Below are 15474 nucleotides of genomic sequence, written 5' to 3'. Positions count from 1 at the left end.
CATTCGTGCCGAAGCATGGGTCTCCCACATTTCTAATGATAACAATATTAGGAGCAATCTAAATGCAGAAGTATACCGTCTTAAGTAGAACTTAATGATAGTGTTACCTCCGTACTCAGAGTCATTTAATGGTTACTAAAACCAGTCCTTAATAATTGTTATCGGAACAAAATCGTTATCTAAGGTATAGTTTAAGTAACCCTTAAATGACTATGAGTACGACAGTTAGTGACCATGTCAGTTTAAAAACTTATATCCTAATACTGTCTCGAGTCTTTGGTAACAATTTCGATAAGTGCGTTTCCCTGTTTTGGAAACTTCAGTTTCAAGGCTTTCAGTGAATGAATAATAAATACAATCGCAGCAATAATACTCAAGGCTTGTTTGTTCACGGATTTTCAAGGAAAGTTTCAGGTTACTCTGTGGTTGAAATAAGATATTACGTTTCAGAATTTTGTTTGTAAATTGATTGCGTCGTTGGTCCAGTGGTCGCAAGTGCGACTGCCGGACGAATATCGGGTTCGATCGCCGGGTAAAGTATTACTGGGCTTTTCTCGGTTTTTCGAAAATTTCTCATGTCTGGGTGTCATGTACGTGTCTGTGAACTTGTATGTTTGTGAACGCACCCATGACACAGGCGCAAATCCTAAAGCGGGGAAAAGTTTTTTTTATAAAAAAAAACTTTAAGTCACTTCTGCGAATTGAATAAAATGCTATATAAGTAAAGACAGAAGGGTAAGGGTAACCCTATGTCAGGAATTAATTAACAGTTTTGATTCAGTGTAGTGATGAGGGAATCGATCTATTGTTAGTTGGAAGACAATTACTTTCAGGTACGAACAATGTAAAGCCTATAGACAAGATTCGTAGTGTGAATCTGATGGAAATAGAGTAATCTATGGAGTTTCTAGCTCATCCTTCTCCATAGGAATCTACACTTTGCAACGAGCAAATAGGTTCATTAGAGGACTGATTGACAGACCGACAGTTTGTTTTTTCTATATTGTAATATTTGCTTTGAGGTTCAAAAGTGCCATCCCGATCTATTAGTTTTTTTTTTATCGAACCTTGTAAACGATCAGACGTTTCACCTGATGGTAAGCAATCGCCGCCACCCATGGACTCTTGAAACACCAGAGGCGTTAATTAAAAACACCGGAATTGGGCATTGAGAAGATTGGGAAGGAGAGAATTGGGTCTCCGCTAACATCACTCATACAACAAAATACAACACAAGCGTTGTTTCACGTCGGTTTTCGGTGAGGCCGTGGTATCACTCCGGTTGAGCCGGCCCATTCGTACCGAAGCATGGCTCTACCACACTTAAAAGTACATTACTCGTATACATTGGCACACATAGCTTAGTACTGGTGGAAACGGATTCAACTAAGTATATGTTTTATATATGTTTTTTATATGCGATCCGTACTTCTATTCTGGTCTCATCTAGTTATTTAAGAGATTGACATGTAAAAGAGTTACATTGTAACCTATTTGCAAAAATATAATATATCATTTATCATTATTTTATTCCTTATGCTAACCATGTTGTAAGTAAAGTTTCACATTATTGTGTAATGCATAAGACCTAACCCTTATTCAACGCCCCAGTATCCAATTGGTCGCCAGTACTTACTCTGAACGTGGCACAATAGCTAGCAATTTGGTTGGACGTAATTCAACAGCCGCTTTATGTTCTATACTCAAAGGTACAGACCTTATCTTTCGTGAAGTGAATAAATTCTCTTTAAGACGAGGTAGGTATTGAAAGTTTTATATCCGAATATTCAAACGCTACTCAATTTTAAGACGCTCTCAAAACTAGTTCTGTCCCTATCAATTCTTTATAAAATGACAGAGATAGCACGATATTTAAGTACAACTTAAAATTGAGTAGCATTTCAGTATTCGGGCGTTACAGTTTCAAAATCTTTATTGAAGAACATAATAAACGCATTACTAGCCCCTACAATTTTCGAAAGTTCTCCTTGTTTTCCCTAGGATTCCATCATCAAATCCTCAATCCTGAGAGGAGGAGACCTTTCACACAAAAAAAAAGTATTTTGAAAATCGTTTCGGAGTTTCATTGGCGAAGTAATCGGTGAACAAACTAAAACTAAAAAAGAAAAAACAAATATCCGTACATAGTACCTCCTCTTTTTTTAAAGTCGGTAAAAATAGTTTTTGTTTTCTTTATTCAATATTTTTTAGTTAAAAGAACCATAAACTAGCTACTTCAACTCGGTGTCGCCCGCTGCTCGGCTTCAAATCAAATCAACAAGTCGTGTGTCGCACAATGCTGGTCATGAATACGAGCCCCTAGTGTAGCTTGAAACTATTCGAGTACCTCGTCAAATAGTTACGTGAGTAAGTCGATAAACACAATAATAGTTTATCAAATCAACAAGTAAGGAATCTCAATATGCTGCAACGCCACGCCTTTTATCCCCGAAGGGGTAGGCAGGGGTGCACATTGCGGCACCTAATGCCACTCTACAATGTACACCCACTTTTCACTATTTGTGTTATAAGTCTCATGTAATAGGGGGTTGAGCCTATTGCCATATACTGGGCACAATTCCAGACTCTGTGCTACTACTGAGAAATTTTCGAAACCCGAAAATAGTCCAGTAATACTTTGCCCGACCCGAGAATCGAACCCGAGACCCCTTGTCCGGCAGTCGCACTTGCGACCACTCGACTAACGAGGCAGTCAACACATTATAGTTTATCAAATCAACAAGTAAGGCAAGGAATCTCAATATAATTCTTCTTTATCCACACGAAACAAACGAAGCCGACAGTTGGTCTTTGTTCTCGTAAAGTATAATTTATTTCGCTCGAATACCTGCATCGAGTCCCGGGGGCGACGTGTACACCAATGAAAGAATACCGACCGGGAGATATGTACACTGTACAGTACCCGGCGATAAATATGGCACATCGACTTTCAGGAGGTAAACGAACAGATGGTATGTGATTAGCGCAGCTCATGGACACCCGCAACACCAGAGGAGTCACACACATCTTTTAAGAAGGAATAAAATAAACCATACTTTGTCATCTATCTTATTTTGTCTTTATGATATTTCTTTTAATTGAAAACAAAAAAAGAAGTTCTCAGTTTAGAGGTATGTTTGTTCGCAATTATCTTGGGTTTGGTTGAAACGATTTTGATGTTTTTAGTGTAGTAGTTTTAGCAGCAGACTCAGGGAAAAGTTTTAGGGATACTACCTAACCTAGGCGGTAAAGCAAATTTAAGGCAGTTCCCGTTTTTAAGTTTTATTCAATTTTGTTTAATGATTCGAGGAGAGTACTCGACTAGTTTTAGCGGCTCATAATCATGAACAATATGCTACTTGGCCGATTGTCTCTTTTCAAACATGGATCTGCAATCTCTATCGCCGGGTACTGTACGGAGAGTCTTCTGAATAATGTAACACATACAGACATTCATACCGAACTTTGGTGTAAAGTTTCTTTATGATTCTTTGAGTTGGAAAGATAGGTTAGCTTTCAAGGTGACTTGTAATGTGTTTGTGTGGAGTTTAAAATACTTACAGGCTATTGTATTATGGTGATTCTTTTCGTTCATCTTTTTGAGGGGGAAAATCTTCCAATGAACCCTCTCATCTAGGGAGAGTTCCTTCTCCTACTTTTCGAGCCGGAGCCCCGGTAACCCGTAAGGCGTTCCGCAGCTCCGAGAGAATCTTGAGCCTTCATTAATCTCGCCTCATCCAGGACGAGAGGAGTTGAGGATTTTCCTCCCGATTTACCCCCCTCATGATGAGATAGCCTTTGTTAAAGCCTTATTAACACGTTCAATGCCGCCAACACGCCAAGCGTGTTCTTGCGAATTTCTATAACTACGCCTCGAACACGCCAGGCGTGTCCTAAATGTTTTAGTGATATTTCGAAAATTAGCCAAATTTGCCTTTTGGAATTCTCAGTACATTCTCAGGGCAGCATCGCTATGAACTTCAAAAATATAATGGTGGCAGTGAACGTGTTTACGCCACGCATGTGTCTATCTATCTACTGCCTATGACTACCAACACGTTTTGACTACGCATAAACATTTCACATAGATAGTACCAACAACTCCATAGGTACTTGAACATTTTCCCACGCGTTTGTCATACCTTTCGAAGTCGGTTTTGGCACAAAATCGATAGAAACTCGCGTCCAAGTTATTTATAGATGTTAATAGAGTCAAAAACAAACAGCCGACGTAGGTAATTGTTCTAATACTGATGGTTTACAGGGAAAACTTTCAAGTTGAAGCAAGTTACGACTTGAAACTTACATTGTTTCAACAGCTACATGTAGGGTTGTCACATCGATTCTTCCTCTTATCGGGATCAATGACTGGTTTTTCGGGATTTTAGGTCTTTGGTCGGGAGAAATATGGCATTGAAAATATAAAACATACCTACATAGTTTGATATTTTTTTTAATTTCAACGCAGTTTTTTATAAAATATGCTCATTGCTCATATGTAGCTTGTCATTTGTTATTTTAGTGCATTGCAATGTTTTTTCGAATGTAGTTTCGTTTGACGAAAATGTGAAAATTATCGAACTTGTTTTTCGGGAGATTATTTGCGTTGTCGGGAGTCGGGATGACATACAAAAATTCGGGAGAATCCCGCTAATTCCCGATCGTCTGACAACCCTAGCTACATGTAATAGCCTGTGATAGACTACTGAATATTCAAATTGTTTTCAAGACTGGTTTAATTTCTTGCCAAATTCGTTCTATGTTGATTTAATTTTGCGACATAGGTACTTATAGTACCTTTAACCGACGAGCATGCATGAAAAGACTGATGACTGTTGATGAAGCGAAAGAAGTATGTAAGAACCGTGGCAATTGGCGTTCCATTGTCTCTGCCTACCCCCATGGGAGACAGGCGTGAGGTTATGTTTGTATATATGGTACTTATATTATTTTTAAAGGACGGCAAACATGCTAGTTATAAGTTTTTAAACTGACATGGTCACTAACACTAACATTAGAACTTAAGACGGGATATTTACCATGTTTATTTATATCTATGGATGAACTTTATCATGAGTTCATCCGTGAACATGGCACTTGCAACAGTGCCGAAATATCGGAAACTCATAGACATAAATAAACATAGTAAATATTCCGTCTTAAGTTCTAATGTAGGCAAATACTGTCCGGTTAACTGATGGTAAGCAATCATGGTAACTCACACACAACTATATAGTTTTAAATATTTTTGTGCTCACAACATAGAGTAATAATGTGTATAACTCAATAAGCAACGCCACGCCTTTTATCTCCGAAGGGGAAAGCAGAGATGCACCTGCACATTACGGTTTGTTTGTTTGAACGCGCTAATCTCCCGGACTACTGGTCCGAAATGAATAATTATTTTTGTGTTGGATAGCGCATTTATCGAGGAAGGCTATAGGCTATAAAACATCACGCTATGACCAATAGGAGCCGAGCAGAGCGGGTGAAACCGAGCGGAAGTAGCTATTACGGTATATGGCAATAGAATCACCCCCTATAAGGATATGAGCTGATTTGGGTATAAAGATACTTTATATCCCATGGGAAAGCGGGCGAAGCCGCTGGCAGAAGCTAGTCTGATATAAAAAATTCTCGTGTCACAGTTTTCGTTGCCATACTCCTCCGAAACGGCTTGACCGATTTTGATGAAAGTTTTTGTGCTTATCCGTTATCTATGAGAATCGGCCAACATCTATTTTTCATCCCCCTAAATGTTAGGGGTAGTACAACCCTATTATTTTTAATTTTCCGCGGACGAAGTCGCGGGCTGAAGCTAGTTTTGATTATAAAGTCGTAAATCCAATAAAAACGTAGACAGGTTAGAAAAGGTTGAAGTGCTAGCGACTGCACTCGACACAGTCTGTCTAGCTCAAATTAGACTAGTGCTGACACTTAGCTAGCTTACGTGAGAACACTCCGTTAATTTAGGCCAAACAAATGTAGCTGCAATGGAAAAAGAATTCTTTTGTCATGTATTACGAACTGTTTTTCAAAAAATTCAAAATTAAATAACGTTAGTTTTTGTGGACAGGTTGTTTTTCATAATAAAACTCGTATAGTTATTTGGTCTGTCTTTTATTCGGCCAGATAAATAACATTTGACGAGCCACTCGACTAGTTTCAAGCCACGATAAGGGCTCATAGTTATGAGCAGCATTGTTGAGCGACAACTAGCATTGAGCAAGTGTGGTGATTAATGCTCAAACCTTTTCCATGTGAAAAGAGGCTTTTGGTCAGCAGTGGCTACTTATACATATAGTATGTTGATAAATTATTCTATAATGAGTTTTTAGCAATTCTTTGCAGGTAGCCTTTCTTTAGACTAACGGGGGCCTAATACTGTATTTTTCCGGAGCTGCGGACTATCTAGTGGGTTTACCGGGGCTCCGGCTCGAAAAGCAGGAGTAGGAACGGAGTGGTTTTTAGCCATTAAGAGTCTGATAGTCTCTCTGGTCTCGCCCGAGGCGAGAGAAGCCATTGGATGATTGCCACCTTAAAAAAAAAACTGTATTTTTACTTACCTGATGGCACTAGTGTCAACCTTTCGTTCTTTGTCAAATAAGGAATGGGCTAGTGTCACACTATTGGTTGTTCAATATTAGGTAGCTGCAGCCCGGATCTGCGGACTACCTAGCGGGTTTACCAGGGCTCTGGCTCGAAAAGCAGAAGTAGAAACGGGGTGGTTTTAAGTCATTAACAGTCGCGTCGCCCAGGAAGGTAGAAGAAATTGGATGATTTTACCCCCTTAAAAAAAATGGCAGCTGCAGTGATTGGACAAAAATATTGCTAGACTGAAATCCAGTATAATACACATGACTACAAATAAAGTTATTCAAAACTAATATAAAATGACCGTCGAAAGTGCGGAAGGAACATACACAGCGAGACCATGATACACTGGTTTTGTATATCTCCATATGTGTACTTTGGAAATATGCACCCAGCACCCATGCTAGCCACTTTACCTCTTGAGTTTTGAGTGACTCAATTACTCGTCCTCCTCGGCACTCAGCTTTGTACCAGCTAATTGTGTTATGCCATGAATTTCCCCCAGTTTTGCCTTCCGTGAGACTGAGATTCAATAAAAGGTTAACTTATGGTATTTTTGTTAGAACAAAGGTTAGAATGCATTTTTGATTGAATTTTGAGTTTAATCTTTAAGTCGAACGAATTGGTATTTGGTGCTTCAGATAATTAATAGTATGTAGTTAAATTCCTAACCCCAAAAAGGCAGGCAACGCAATTGTAACGCCTCTGGTGTTTCAAGTGTCCATGGGCCGCGTCGATTGCTTACCATCAGGCGATACGTCTGCTCGTTTCATAAAAAAATATCCAATACTTAATTAACTAATACATACTAATACTCTACACATTCTCATCTCTACTGTCTCTTTGATTGTGAATTCCGTATTGTTTTCTCTATATTGGCTCTAGAGTCGTGTTGGCTACATGTGAAGCGGTTCGTGTCGCATATAGAGCTAGGGCTGTAACGCGAGTAGTTAAGGTTGCCACTGAAGAAAAACAAATAAAGGGACTAGAAAATGGTAGAGCATTTATTTTAAATGAAAGACAGAGAGTACGTTTATTTAATTTACGAGTGTTGGTAGTGGTAAGTGTGGGAGAGTCATGCTTCGGCATAAATGGCGCGGCTCGACCGGAGTAATACCACGGCTTTACAGAAAACTGATACGAAACAACGCTTGCGTCGTGTTTCGTTTTGTGAGTGAGGTTACGGAGGGCCCAATTGCTCCCTTCCCATTCTCCCCAACAACCCTTAAATTCCCAACCCTCAAAAGGCAACGCACTCGTAACGCCACTGGTGTTTCAAGTGTCCATTAGCAGCGACGATTGCTTACCATCAAGTAATACGTATGCTCGTTTAGCGGCGTGTTCCATAAAAAGAACTTTTGGGGAAAAGCTAAAAAAATAGTACACAAAATTGTAAACACGGATGGCAGCCCTATGTCATTACACATCACGACACGACTCCGACACGGGGCCGTGACGTGACAAGACAACGAGACGAGACAAGCGCACCTGTGTCTTTGACACGCTTGTCTCTCTAAGCTACATATTGCCTTCTACTTGTGCGAATGAGATAAGTCATTTGCATATTAACCATTTTCGTGAGAGTTCCCTTTGTTTATTTTATCAAATTGTTTTGTAATTTAACATAACATTAAACGTGTTTGTGACTCAAATAGATGCAGTAATAAATAGATTAATAATAAAGCAACTAAATAGTGCTAAACTGTAGTTAATAATCATGAAAAGGGATGATGACGGGGTAAGAAAATTAAAAATACACTTAGTCCGTCAGTTAGGCAATGAAAAAATATTAGACACGTATTTTTTTATTTTGTCATATAAGATAACAATATTTAGACAAAACGAATCAAAGTTTAGGAGTGATATTTCAAATCAATTTATTGTCGAAAGTATTTGTCTCCGTAAGATAATAAAAAATACGTGTCTAATATTTTAAAATAATCTACAAGACGGACATTAAAATAAAAAATAATCATCTACCTATTGAAGAACTAGATGATATTTAATTTTTCTGGGACACAAAATAAGAAACAAAACACATATATATATTATTATAATCTATATATTAATACGATATTTTATTTTTTGTAGGGACACAAAATAAGAAACAAAACACATTATGCATAGTATTATTATTTGACAAAACGTACATTTTATTTCTCACGTGAAGAGATTTTGTTTGAGTTTGAGTTAAATAAAAATTATCCTTGAACTGTTTGCATTGTAAATTGAATCTATACACACAGGCGACCACTTCAGTTTATTTCTTGAACACATATTTTAAATTAAAGTCCTTTGCGATAAGGGAACGATCATATTTCCATATAGTCTTTTTTTAAGGGGGAAAATCATCCTATGACTTTTCTCGCCAGAGCGAGGCGAGAGTATCAGACTCTTACTGAATAAAAACCACCCCGTTCCTACTCCTGCTTTTCAAGCCGGAGCCCCGGTAAGCCCGCTAGATAGTCCGCAGCTTTGGTTCCATATAGTCTAGTTTCAAAAAAAGGATTTTTTTGAGGGCTGAGCATCATCAAATAACCCTTCCCGTCTTGGGTTAGGCGCGAGTAACTGTTTGACTCTTACTACCGTACTCAGAAACATTTAATGATTAGTTAAACTATTCCTTAGTAACGGTTTTGTTCCGAAAACAAATGCTAAGGATTGGGTTGAGTAGACATTAATTGCGGCGGTTAGTGGCTAAAAGCCACCCTGTTCTTGATCCTGCTTAACGCCGGAGTCCAGGTAACCCGCAAGTTCGTCGGCAGCCCGGTATGTCGATTGCCCAAATCAAGGATGCATCTAAGAATACACAGAAAGGCACTATAAAGGTAAGCGTCCACAGACCCGCATCGTACGCATCGGACGCATCGCACGCAACAGATTTTAGTTTGTCTTGTATAGAAACACATACCACTCATCGGCAATGCATACATGCGATGCGTACCGATGACGTCATACTGAATGCTGATGCCAAAAATCAGAGTCAAAGTGGTATCGGCAATCCGATTACTGATAGTCGCATCGGCAATCGGATCGCTGTCGATACAGTGGACGCAGTCCAAAAATTTAATACATTAGTTTTCTCCTGATGCGATCAAACGTCAATTTCGACATGCTTAACGATTTATGGATCGGTTGTCCGTGTGAGCCCGCTACGCTGGCAGCCAGTTGCCCACCTTAAAAACATATGAAAGAACACCAACTTCTCTTTTTGAAAAACACTAAAAACACTTCACTATATAAAATAATAGTTTTTAAGTCTTTGACTACCAATAGAAAACTGTTGAAGGCAAATCCTCCGCTAACGTCGGTCACCGGTGACCACCACGGCGTTCACTGTGTTAATCAACATCAATACACATCCCATTAAATTTCACTAAACCTGTTGCACATTCTGAGCCTACAAATGCAGATTCTTTTACTAAAGGCACGTTTATAATGGGTACCCAAGCACCGTCTAGTACTGATATCCTTCTTGGGTGGCCCAACGTCCAACCCAGAATGAGAATGCACCAGAATACCACTAAATATTCCATTCTGACTACTGCATTCGCTTGTAGACAGTGTATTAATGAGTAAAAAGGTTGTTAATATTTGTTATGTAATTTTAATTGTATTGTTAATTTATTAACCTGTTTTGTTAATTGAGGCCATTAAACATTAATTGTATGAATTTTGGTAATTTCTTGACCATATAAACCACGTTGATTTTTTTTCCTTTTGACTGCCACGTTGGCCGAGTGGTTGCAAGTGCGGCAAGGGGTCTCGGGCGAAGTATTACTGGGCTTTTTTTGGTTTTCCGAAATTTTTTCAGTGGTAGCACGGAGCCTGGAAATGTGGCCAGTATATGGCAATAGGCTCACCACCTATTACATGGGACTTACAACATAAATTGCGAAATGTGGGTGTACATTGGCATTATGTGCCATAATGTGCACCTCTGCCTACCCCTTTGGGGATTAAAGGCGTGATGTTATAAAAAAAAACATTTTATTAGGTCGACCACTATGCACTATGTAATAAAACCTCATGTTTGCCGGCCTCATCTAGTTATTTAAGAGATTGACGTGTAAAAGAGTTACATTGTAACCTATTAGTACAGATATAAATAAATAGTCTGGAATTACACTTGGGGTACTTTTTATGTCGAAAACGTGGACGAAACCGTTAGCAGAAACTAGTTGGTAATGATTTTGGAAATTCTCTCAATAGGAATGATGACGGGGTATGATAATTAAAATACTATTTAGTCCGTCAGATACGTAATGAAGAAATTATTAGACACGTATTTTTGTATTTTGTCATATGAGGTAACAATACTTAGATAAAACGAATGAAAGATTAGGAGTGGGAGCAAATAGGAGCAAATACGTTATTTCTACATGTAACATGCCGACTGCACGGTTGGCGCGGTGGCTGCCGTGCAACATGTAGCGGGTTCGATTCCCGCACGGAGCAACTCTTTGTGTGATCCACAAATTGTTGTTTCGGGTCTGGGTGTCATGTGCATGTGAAATTGTGTGTTTGTAAAGGCACCCACGACACAGGAGAAAATCCTAATGTGGAGCAACGTTAAAAAAAAACAATAACTATAAAAATTTGTCATCTACCCTATTGCTAGCGACTGCACTCGACACAGTCTGTCTGTCTACTTTAAATTAGACTAGTGCTGACACTTTGCTAGCTTACGTGAGAACACTCCGTTAATTTAGGCCAAACAAATGCAGCTGCAATGGAAAAGAATTCTTTTGTCATGTATTTAGAACTGTTTTTCTAAAAATTTAAACTAACAACAATACGGTAGTTTCCAACTAGTGAAATTCAATACTTTTATCGAAATGTCAAAAACGTTACTTTTCTATGAATTTTGTAGGAGATCGCAACTTATGACTAGTTAGAAAAACTAAATAAATAAGTATATCGTCAAATTAATGATTGAAAGATTATTCTGGGATATTTTATTATATTGAGATATCATATTTTATTATTTTAAGTGTGGGAGAGCCATGCTTCGGCACGAATGGGCTGGCTTGACCAGAGTGACACCACGGACTCACAGAAAACCGACGTGAAACAACGCTTGCGTTGTGTGAGTGAGGTTACCGAAGGCCTAATTCCCCCCTTCCCAATCTTTCCAATCCCCGATTCCCGAACAACAACCCTTAAATTCCTAACCCCCAAAAAGCCAGCAACGCACTTGTAACGCCTCTGGTGTTTCAAGTGTCTATGGGCGGTGGCGATTGCTTACCATCAAGTAATACGTCTACTCGTTCATAAAAAAATATTAATAATCATAATAATTTATTTTTAGACCCAGGAAACGACCCAATTGATATTACTTCACCATGGTCTATAGTAAAACTGACTTAAAGGTAACCGATTTTCCAATCTTTTCTCCCGATACAAATACTTAATATTATATAAACGAAGGTCGATCCAATATCTACTTTTATTCTCGTTAAAGGTCAATTTTTTACTGTTCAATGGACTCGTAACTCATAACGGTCCTAAAACGGGCCGCCGAGATGAAACGGATGCAAATTAAGGATAATAAAAGGAATTTGGTTGAGTCAATTTCCCTGAACCTTGATGTTTTGTGGGCCCCTAAAATTACTGAAATTGGTTGAATTTCGGAAAAAAATGGAATTTCGGTTTTTTTTGTGATGCCGTTGTTCCTTAACACATTGAACGCCGTGGTGGTCACCGGTGACCGACGTTAGCGGAGGATTTGCCTTCAACAGTTTTCTATTGGCAGTCAAAGACTTAATGTGAGTGAATTTGGATACCAGGTCCTCACAGAAAACCGACATGAAATAACGCATGCATTGTGTTTCGTTGTGTGAGTGCGAACCAGTTCCAACCTTCCCAATCCTCGATTCCCCAACAGTTCTTAAATGGTAGGAGTAATAGGAGCGGGAAGATTTTTAGTCAGTAAGAGTCTGACATTCTCTCCTCGCCCAAGACGGGAGAAGTCATTCCGGAGTTGCGGACAATGTAAAATGTTACCGGGGCTCCGACTTAATAAAGCAGGAGAAGGAACGGGGTGGTTTTTAGTCAGTAAGAGTCTGACACTCGCTCTCGCCTCGCCTAGGGCGGGAGAAGTCATTGGATGATTTTCATCCCTAAAAAAACATGTTTAAATGTACATCTATACTAATATACCTATAAAAAGCTAAAGAGTTTGTTTATTTGATTGAACGCGCTAATCTCCGGAACTATTGGTCTGATTTGAATAATTACTTTTGTGTTGTATAGTCCATTTATAGAGGAATTAAAGAATAGGCTATAAAACATCACACTATGACCAATAGGAGCCAAGCAGAGCGGGTGAAACCGCGCGGAAGTAGCTAGTTATGTATAAAAGACGTGACTTTGTTTAATATCTGTATATATGTAATAGGCGGGTTCTATTCTATTCAAAAAACTTTAACTTTTATTTAACAAATCATTATTCTCCCGCGTTATTAAGCATCGTGGTAGCTTATTATCATCCTTATTTTTATTGGATTTTTTTAGAGCATGTGTCACAGTTTAATTTATTGAAACCAAATTTTGTGTTTCAATCAACAGAATTGTTAACTTTTGGTTGAGGATAATGACGCCGTTAAATTTTTGTGATTTTTATTGAAGAAACACCCCGTTACTTTGCGGAAATCCATGCTACACTAACAATTCCGCTTATACAATGGAATTAAAACGAAATCTTACTGTATTGTTAGTTTAAAATCCTCTGTCTTCAGAGCCCTACTCGAAGCGTTTCTCATCAAACACTTAGGTGTAATCTGATGGATCTCACCACGATACGATCAAACGGCGCGCCCTTAATGTCTGCTCCGGCCGTATCTGCAGACTTTTTGTAATCACTGTCTAATATTGTAATGCCTATTACATAAATACATAATGGATGCTTTAAGGCCTTATTTTAAGCATATGGTTGCTTAATTTTTTATGGATGTTGAAATTTCTTTATGTACAAATTTTGATGAAAGATTTTTGGTATGCCTCAATGAAATTCGGCGAGAGGAAAATCTAAAAATGTTTAATCTTAAATCATAACACACTTGTAAGTGCCGTTTGCTTACAATCAGGTGATTCGTCAGATTGTTTCCGCCCCCCAAATGATCTCAATCACAATTATTTAGCAAGAAAAAAAACTGTTTCTAATCTCTGGTTAGCCAAATTCGATAGGCTTCACTTTCTAAGTTAATCTATATATATAAAACTCTTCCGTTACTGAGTGACTGACTGACTGACTGACTGACTGACAGACAACGCACAGTCGAACTACTGGTCGTAGACAGCTGAAATTTGGAATGTAGGTTCCTTGGGATATGTAGGGGAGCACTAAGAAAGGATTTTTGGAAATTCAACCCCCAAGGGGGGAAAAGGGGTAGAAACGTTTCTATGAAAAATCTTATTCCTTGGGTTTATAAACTTGAAACTTGGCATGAACACGTACATAGGCAAGTAAATATGTTTGACATTATAAGTTTTTTCAAACTACCCTCCAATCGTGATTTAGGGGTGCGATTGGGTGACTGATTTATTAACGCACAGCCGAAACCGCTCGGTATAGGAGTCTGAGATTTTGAACAGAGGTTCCTTTAGTAACATAAGTGAGCACTAAGAAGGGATTTTTGAAATGTCAACCCCCAAGGGGGGAAACGGGATAAACTGAGCCGGGGCTGCGGGAAAGTTCTAACGAGATACCGTGGCCCCGGAACGCAAAGGGCAACTGAAGGAACGAGGTGGGTTTTAGTCAGTAAAAGTCTGACACTCCCTTCCGAGCGGGACCTCTCCCGCTCTGGGTGGAACGGAAGGGAGTGTCAGACTTTTACTGACTAAAACCCACCTCGTTCCTTCTTTTCTTAAGGATTTTCTTTTTTTTTAAGGATGGGAAATCATCAAATGACCTCTTATTTGATGATTTCCCATCCTTAAAAAAAGACTTTGTATGACAACTTTCAGTCGTCTCTTTAACATACATAATAACATACATAATTATGTATATACATGCATAACATTAATAACATTACGCCTTTAAATCCCTATTTTGTGTTAACACTACCCATACAAACAGCTAAAAGGAAACAAGTGAAGAGACGAAATTTGTCCGCATCCATTTTCACCTAAATTCTTAACGTTAATGAGATTTACTTTTTATTATCAGGTCAACCTAATAGCCTCACATGTACGTATAACTTCGTAAGAATTTTCTTTCAACTCCTAACCGTTGAGGAGTTGTACCTTCCATCTATCAGACGCAAATACTTAAACAGATCTATGAAATTGTCAAAAACGTAATTGCCTGTAAATTTGAGGTTTGCCCTTGATTTCCCTGGAATACCATCATCAGATCCTGACTAGGTAACAACGGGACCAACTGGAAAGTATGCTCTACCGAACAAAAAAAGAATCACGTAAATCGGCCCTGTCGAGATCATTAAAAACGCTATATATAACCGAATTACACGTGGGCGAAGCCGCGGGCGGAAAGCTAGTATAAAATAAAAAGCTTTTTAACCCAATTATTATTTTGAATCAAACTCGTGAAGTCCAGATATTTCTAACATAGCATGCCCATAATTAATGATTATTAATTATTAAAACAATTAATATTATAATATTCAGCTCTGTCTAAGCTTTAAATAAAGATAAAAGTATGATGTTATGTTATATTTCTGTGCGACTCTACACACATAGGAAACAGTTCGATTAAAAACCAACAGATGGCGCGCTTAGCAAAATATGAAAACGTTTCTCAATGTACAATATTTTTCTGTTTTTAAGGTAATGGCTACATCGAGGGAACTGAATTGGATGGTTTCCTCAAGGAGTTTGTATCCAGTGCCAACTTCACCGATATAAGCCCTGACGTGA

The 15474-nt window shown here is 38.5% G+C and overlaps 1 long non-coding RNA gene across 1 annotated transcript in view; it reads left to right on the top strand.

Annotated features, from left to right (window-relative positions):
* LOC126911130 (uncharacterized) overlaps nucleotides 1-15474 on the top strand; it is a 61808-nt gene extending 46334 nt beyond the window's left edge. Inside the window, exon 3 of the long non-coding RNA XR_007705693.1 lies at nucleotides 15385-15474. This is a non-coding gene — a long non-coding RNA (uncharacterized LOC126911130). The remainder of the gene's footprint in view (nucleotides 1-15384) is intronic.

Source organism: Spodoptera frugiperda, chromosome 10 (genome assembly GCF_023101765.2).
Source record: "Spodoptera frugiperda isolate SF20-4 chromosome 10, AGI-APGP_CSIRO_Sfru_2.0, whole genome shotgun sequence".
Taxonomy (NCBI): Eukaryota; Metazoa; Arthropoda; class Insecta; order Lepidoptera; family Noctuidae; genus Spodoptera; species Spodoptera frugiperda.
The sequence above is the reverse complement of the archived record's forward strand: the minus strand, read 5'-3'. Positions and strand labels throughout refer to the sequence as shown.